At 40.4% G+C, this 7,785-nt stretch overlaps 1 protein-coding gene and 1 long non-coding RNA gene across 2 annotated transcripts in view; one reads left to right on the forward strand and one right to left on the reverse strand.

The window, feature by feature from the left end:
* Positions 1 to 3,174: 3,174 nt before the first annotated feature.
* LOC134059838 (uncharacterized) lies at positions 3,175 to 5,520 on the forward strand. The gene is made up of 3 exons (XR_009935076.1): positions 3,175 to 3,353; positions 3,805 to 4,154; positions 4,674 to 5,520. It is a non-coding gene; the product is annotated as an uncharacterized LOC134059838 (long non-coding RNA).
* Positions 5,521 to 7,422: 1,902 nt separating this feature from the next.
* Positions 7,423 to 7,785, reverse strand: part of cldn7a (claudin 7a) — a 6,281-nt gene continuing 5,918 nt past the window's right edge. Inside the window, exon 4 of the mRNA XM_062516303.1 lies at positions 7,423 to 7,785. This exon is cut by the window's right edge and continues 1,313 nt beyond it. The gene's annotated coding sequence lies outside the window, so the exon portion shown is untranslated.

Consider the following 7,785-nt stretch of genomic DNA (forward strand, 5'->3'; position numbering starts at 1 on the left):
TACTTTAACCGTAGTCCAATACCACAATGCAAAAAATGATATCTAAGTGTTTTGAATAAAAAATCTACTTGGTATAGTTTTTAGTATGAAAAGACTTACTATACCTTATATCTCAAAAGATAATTTGGACTTAATTTAAGAAGTCTTATCACGACAAATTTATTCAACGCACTGGCAGACAAAATTTGCTTGCTTTTAGGACAAATTTGGTTGTTTTCAGTAAGAGACGTCAAACTTTTCCTTAAATTAAGTCAAATGATTTCACAAGAAAGCAGTAGGTAAGGTAAGTCTCTTTATACTGACAACAATACAGTACCAACTTGTTTTTTTTTATCTTGATATAAGATGAATAACACTTAGTTAGATTGTATTAGATAAGCAGTTTTTGCCGTGTACAATGACTAAAGTTAGCATATCTGTCTCTCAAGCAACTTGTGTCAATTCATGTGCAGTTGCACAGACCCTCACTTTCCTTCTACTACTACCACCATAGTCCAATACAATGATTTTGAACTACATGAAGTTTGCAGATCTCTTTCTCTTGCAACTTAATCAAGTCAGTCCATGTGCATTGTACTGTACATACCCTCACTTTCCTCCAAAATGGTGGCCAACAGCACCAGAACCAGCAACAGCAACAGCACAGCACCACTGATCTTCTTGGGCATGATGATGACCGTGCTCTCTCATCACTGTCGCTGCAATGTACCTTGATTCTTTCCCCAACGCTATTACACTGATAAAAAAAAGAAAAAAAAGAAAACCTAATCTTTTCCTAGCCACTCCTCTGGGCACTTGATTAATCCTGAGCCCACATGCAGGAAGTGAATATCAGCTTTCAAGACAGAAACATGGGCCTTGGAAAGTTGACTGTTTTGTAATCTATTACCAAGCTCAAATGCCCAGGAATGCATGTTGTCCTGAGGCGGAAAAGAGACAGTCAAGATACACATTAACTAAGAGGAGCAATGGAGAGGTCGATCTAGGGTGATTTAATTAAATTACTGAGAAGAAACATATGTGAATGTGCTAAATCTGAAAATCAGACTTCCTGGTGTGCTGGTTTTTAAAAGCATAACTGTCCACGGTAAGAACAAAAACAGAAGCGGAGAAATGTAAAATAATAATAATAACAATATTATAATGCAGAAAAAGATTTGCAGACCAATAGGGATCAGATATGGAACACAACATTTTACAATAGTGAACAAGTACAGTACAGAGTTTCCCAAAACCATTCAGGTGAAGATGAAAACCCGGGGATTTTATGGTGACGTGGGAATACAACACTGCACAGTCAAACAATGGCATCCAGAAGCTTGGAAGCCACTGCTGAGATGTAAGAAGATACCGTATGAGGAGGGAGTCACAGGTGAACAGCAAATTATAGACTATGGATGAATGGCTAGATGACTGAGATCAAGAAAGGGGAAATCAGGCTTGGCACCTACACACACGAGAATTACACAACGTTCAAGCCAAAACAGAAATACTTACGTGACTACTTGTGCCAAAACACATTACATTCTGGCACCTCTATTCTTTCTCTGAGCGGGTTAAAGAGCCAGCGTTATCTAATGTTGCAGCTCCGGGCAGGACGAAAAGAAGGAAAACAATAAGCTTTACTGGGAAGGTAAGACAACCCAAACAGACACCTGCAGAAAGTGATATGCCAGCGACAAACAGATTTAACAAGGTCACACACCCATGATGAAGACTGACGACACTCAGACAAACAAGAAAACAAACAGGGGGAACTATGGACCACTGATGGGAATAGGGCTGTGACAAGTCATCTATTAGTTTTCAATTATCCCCTTAATTATTTAATCGCCAACCATTTTCATAATGAATTAACCAGTGGGGGTAATTTTCAAGGACAAAAACATTCTATCGCAGGTGTATGAGCAAACCAAGGCATTTGACCATCTTACTAACATTTCATAGACCAAACAGCTGATTAATTGAGTAAATAATCGACAGCCCCAAGGGACAGCAAGACGTCGGCCTGCCCTGCTGGGGGTAAGGGTAATTTCCCGATCCCGATTTCCTGTCACTCTCTTCACTGTCCTATCAAATGAAAGCCGTAAAAGCCCCAATAAACAAAAGAAATAACTGAGAATCGCCGACGACATCTTTAAATCCATCTGCCTGTATGTAGCCTCAGCCTCCTCATGCTGGCCTCCTATGTTACTTGGAGCACTGTATATCCTTGCAGACAGTGATGCGTACCAGGAAGCAGGGGTGTAAAAACAACAACCCTATGCGGTGCTCCTCTCTTCCTCTGTCCTTTTCTGCCCTGTTGTTTACACATCACTGCCTACGTAGTATAATAAGCTACACATGTTAACTTTTGGGCAGAAACATGTGTGGGTGATGTTGTACAGGCTCCAGTCAAGTTCATGAGAAGTTGTTCCACCTAAAAGAATGAACAGATAATGACACATGATTCCTGTAAGAGCAAGTGGATCACTATATTAGTCTAACTGACCTATTGACTTAAGTAACTTGGGCCTGGTTGATGATATGAACATCCATTCCACAGTGTGATTTAAATGTCATTTTAGTGATTAATGTCTAGTTTAAAAGTAGGCTACTTGAATCGTCTATGCGTTGTGCCATGCCTAATCTACACTCTGTTGGATAAGAATGTCATTACCTCGGGCTACTTCGACACACGCTGTATAAGTTAGTCTAAATATAGGCCTACTTAGGTGACTCAGGGTTGGGGAACACAGATAGCTCTTTGCAAAGTGTGTATAGAGCGCCCCCCAACGGCAATAGCCTACTATAGCAAGACGACAAAACTGGCTTCAATGTAGCCTAATACTTCAACATCTGTGATACCCATGAATATGAATATTCAGATATAGATATTCAGATAAAGATAGATATGCCTAGATAAACAAACCAAAAGAAGCAAGCATTTAACTGTGCGTGTATTTAGCCTAGAATTAACCTATGCATGTGCCTATGTCTGGTGAATGGAACAGGAAAGCAAAATACAGGAGAGAGACCCCTTCTCTGTCATGCATTAGTAATTTGCATGTTTTCCTACGCACTTGGTGGGTAGGCTGAAATGTTATCAAATGACGTGATGGTCAAGTTAATAATTAATGCATTTGTGGTGTAGCCTTGCCTACTTAACAACCCCTCCTTTTGCGATGACGCACTTCGAGGAGGAAAGCCCCGAACGTCAAGTGCGTTCTCTCGTGAGCCACAGCTACAGTACAAGAAACACTTCCGACAAGCGAGGCTTTATAATCGACACAGACATCAAAGTATTAGACAGACAGCATACGTGCTGATCGATTAGGTTTATCTCGACGATCCACTGGACCTTTAACTCTCAGGTAGGAACAACAAATCGTATTTTTACAGCCCTGTAGGTTTGACGTGCAGGTGTAAACAGTAGGCTACAAACGTAAGTTAGTACTACGACGGAGCTACTATAGCCTAGTCGTAAGCTCTCGTGTTAGCTATAGCTGACAGGGGAAGCGCTTATAGAAGCTGAAAGCTAAAACCTAAAAACAAAACATTGGTAGCACATTATGCAGATGCAATACATGAAAATATATCGACAGACAGATATTAGGCTATGCTGTAGGTGACTAGACTTATGAAATAAGACTACCACCACGACTGTTATGTTAATTATGGTGTGAATGTGTCCCTGTTAGCTAGTCAGCCAATCTTTGCCATGGGTGTTTACCCTAAGACCGTTGTAATTATTGTTCTTCATTCATCTTAAAAAAAACTGTGATAGCCTAGCGCTATGTCTAACAGAATGTCTCCTCTTTACAGGTTCACTTCAGTCGTGAGTAGGATTGTAGGCTACTCAACGTCGAGTTAAAGTAGCCCAACTCCACTGCGGAAGTTAAACTCCGAAGACTTCAAAACGGCGACTCTAAGAGTGAAGACATCTTATCAAGCGGATACAAGGCCTACAGAAAACACGCACCTTGCAGCGGACATGTACGGCATAGCAGGGATGCCAGATCTTCTGCCGCCGACAGGCTCTCTCCAACCGAGTGTCATGCTCATGGCCAACCCGCTGAACGGCCCCGCGGATCAGAATGCTCTCCACCGCCACCCGCCTCAGAGGATTGCACAGCGAGCTCCGAAACTGGGTCAGATCGGGCGTTCAAAGAGAGGTAAGAAACGTGCTTTTAGAAGGAGAGTTGGTCTGTGACCAGTGATGCAGCCAACAGGGCCAACTTGTTGCGTTAAGCCTACCTTGTACACTGATATAGCCTACTTTGACACGATTTGGGAAAGATTCTTTAAAGATTGTAGCCTAAGTAGCCTAAAGCTTGAATGAAGGACATTAGCCTATAGTTAAAAGACTACAGTCTTTCAATAGTCTTTCCCAAATCTTGTCAAAGTCTGTCAGTGTAAGGTAGGCTTTAGCTGAGGGCTGATGGACCAACTGGCCATCTTATCTGGAGGCTGACAGACCATCAGAACGAAATGCAAGTTTTTAGGTGGTATTCCAAATGTCAGCTAGCCCTGGCACATAGGCCTACATTGCCAACTGTCTTTCCCTGTAGGCCTACACCTCTGACCAGTCCCACACGCCCATACAGCCTAGGCTATCATCTATATATGATATATTATTATTAAATATGATTGTATTGACATCATGGTGAATCTAACCCTGTTGTTAATTGCAGTTGACCTGGGAGATGAAGACTTGGACATAACGAGCAACAACAGACGATTCCCCATCTCCATGGAGGTATCACCAGTTGCCTAAAACTGAAAGACTGTGCCAATTCTTACCAGTCGCCTTTTTTTTTGTTGTTTTTGTTTTTTAAAGGGAGCCAAGCCTTGATCTTTGATCGTCGTTCATCTCACTCACATACTCCATGGTAAAATACTCTGTCATCATAAGGATGTAAGACCATTCTGTCGCCACATTTACATTTTATTCATGTAATTCACGATGAGATTTAAACACTGGCTGTGACATGGAATGGCTTAAATCTAATTTTAGGGGAAAAAAAACATCTGGTATGGAGTGTCGGGGCTTTTTTTTCCTTTTCTCGTCTTCTGCACTTTACACAATACATAAAAAGCTAACTGTTAACCTCACTTTGTCAGGGTTGCATAATAGAGGCTAGGAAGTGTGACCGTTATTGTTATTTTGTTACTCATTTGACAAGTTGGGTATTAATCTTTTGGATTTTTCTTAACCTGAAAACTAGTGACTGGGAGGTTTAGCCTGGTAGATATTTATGGAAGATTCTTCCTTCATATCAGGTTTGTGAGGGTCACTTTATACGGGAAATTCTTTCAGTACAATTATGTTTTGTTTTTTTTAAACTAGTGTTGTGCTTTCAAAGTAATTGTCTAGTGACATGATTTGTAGTGTATGTATGATATACAGTGAACATTTTGACCTTTTTCATGAATATTCAAAATATTTTTGCATGGAGCAATTTACATTTTTTTGTAAAGTGCAATTTTGGAAATAAACTATGCATGACTGTTGATAAATGCATCCTTCTAAAAGCTCAACCCCATATGTGACTTTTATTAAGGATTGTTTCCTCTGTCGATGGCAGGTCACCAACCAACCATAACCTTTAGAGACAAAACATTAAAATGTCATCCAGTTGGATTAATGTAAAAAAAAACAAAAAAACAATAGACTGTTGTGTTATTAATCTAAGATTGACATTGACTTATTACACTGACTGTTAAAAAAAACAGTCAGTGTAATAATAAAACAACACCCGGGAAGACAAAAACAGTCGGTTTTACAACAGGTTGCCATAAACAAAAGAAAACAACTGAAAATATATATCCAAGGAAGCAACCGCAATGGCTGAACTAAGAAAAAAAAAGCGACAAGAAAAATCGTTTCCATCTTACCCCTGTCCCCTCCTCTGCTACTCACTAAGAAATGAGTCCTAAGGCCTGATTCACACCAAAGATCCGTGACGAGATGAAATAGCGGTGTGAATTAAATGCTGCACGCCGTTGCTAGCTGTTGCAAGCCGTCGCAGAGCATTCACCATGTCTAGTCGCCCTTGCAACTCATCTCGTTGCAAATCTTAAGTTTAGTTTGAACTTATGAAGTCCCCCCCCCCCACCCCTTTAAGAAGCAAGTCCCCCCTTAAGAAGCAAGCTTTCATGCAACAGTGGCAGTATACAGTAATGCTGGTCCTTAAGTGCTTCTCAACATGCCTCCTCGATCCTCGATCCTCGATGCTCGATCCTCGAGGGGCGTTCCCACTGATCTATAACTAACACTGTATAGACTATCCCATTGTTTTCGCCCCATCATTCTTTATGTCGATCAGTGAGGATCAAGGCCTGAGGAGCGAGAGAGGTTGCACGATATTCCGCAGCCAACAATGGGGGTCGCCATGACACCGAAAATGGTTTTCTATTTCCGGCGAAGCTGCATTGTATCGATACATATTTCCGGGTTAAGGAATAAGGTGGATAAAAGTCCAAATGAGAGGCACCCCTTGTCTTTAGATTAAGCCCATGGTCCCGAGCCGGGAGCCATGTTCTGCTCTGTGACGGTCTGGCACTCTCTTCTCTGGAATCTCGCAAAGGCCATTTGTCCACCCAAAAATAATGGGGTACTTCCATTACCTCACAGAATAAAAACGAATATTTTTTTCAGGACGATCAGCACTTGTGAAATAACATGTTGCTTTCTAAGGGTATGTTCAGACTTGAAGTATTTTCAAAAAAGTCCTCGACTTTTTACTTCTAAAATGCAATCGAAAAATCTTTTTCTGCAGCCCAGAGCTGATTTGAGTTGAGAAAAGCAAGAAAAAGCCAGACGTCACACTGTTTTTGACAGCTGGCAAGCACAAGCAGATAACCAAGACCTGTTGTCTGGTTGTGTTTTGGAACAAAAACAATGGCATATTTTTATATTTTCATGTTTTTTTTTTTTTTTTTGAAATAAAAGCGGTCTGCTCAGTGCACCATTTCTTGTCACAAAAAGAAGCCAAGTCTGAATGTGCCCTAAAACATGTTCTTCTTTATAGAAAGAAACCTACCTAGTTGTATGCTTGTAGTGAAGGTACAGATTTACTTGGCTATGTACAGTACACCACATTTCAAGAATAAGCTAAGGCACAAAAACACATCACTGAAATGTCAGAGGGTGAAATTCACCTTCTCAGAAATGAGTCAAAGTTCATATCCTGTAGCTGGAAGATAAAGTTAACTGACGTACTGTCTTGAGTAGGCCAATTATTGACTGGTGTCCCAGCACAAGATATGCACGGTCACGCCTGGGGTTTACATTTACAGGGTGTTTACGCAGGTTTGGAAAGTATTTCTGGTTAAGAAAGTCAACAGTATGGGAAAAAAAGTACAAAAGTCTAAATCCTAACAAGAAAACATAAGTGTCTTACAGATCTATAAAAAAGTAGAGGTCTTAAAGTAAAGTCAAGATTTTTTTTTATTTGGGAAAAGGGCTAGCACCCTGTAATAATGGAGATGTAGTTGATAAACCTACTATATGCATAGAGCATCACCCAAATTTCAATTCGTTGTACACTCAGTATTAAGCCATTAAGCCTATTGTAGTTTCAAGATGAGTGGAATTAAATATGCATGTGACATAACAATATGTGTCATACGGTTTGAAAATGGTGATCACACATCTAAAAAATCACACATCTAATTAATATTTAAACCAACAGAGAGAGAGACAGGTTAATACAATGAAGTCTGTTAAGATGTCAGAGGATGGGTAGGATCTGCTGTGGTCGCACAGATCACCTCGAAGTGGAATGTTTTGGGAAAATTCCT

The sequence above is a fragment of the Sardina pilchardus genome, chromosome 16 (assembly GCF_963854185.1).
Source record: "Sardina pilchardus chromosome 16, fSarPil1.1, whole genome shotgun sequence".
NCBI classification, from domain to species: Eukaryota; Metazoa; Chordata; class Actinopteri; order Clupeiformes; family Clupeidae; genus Sardina; species Sardina pilchardus.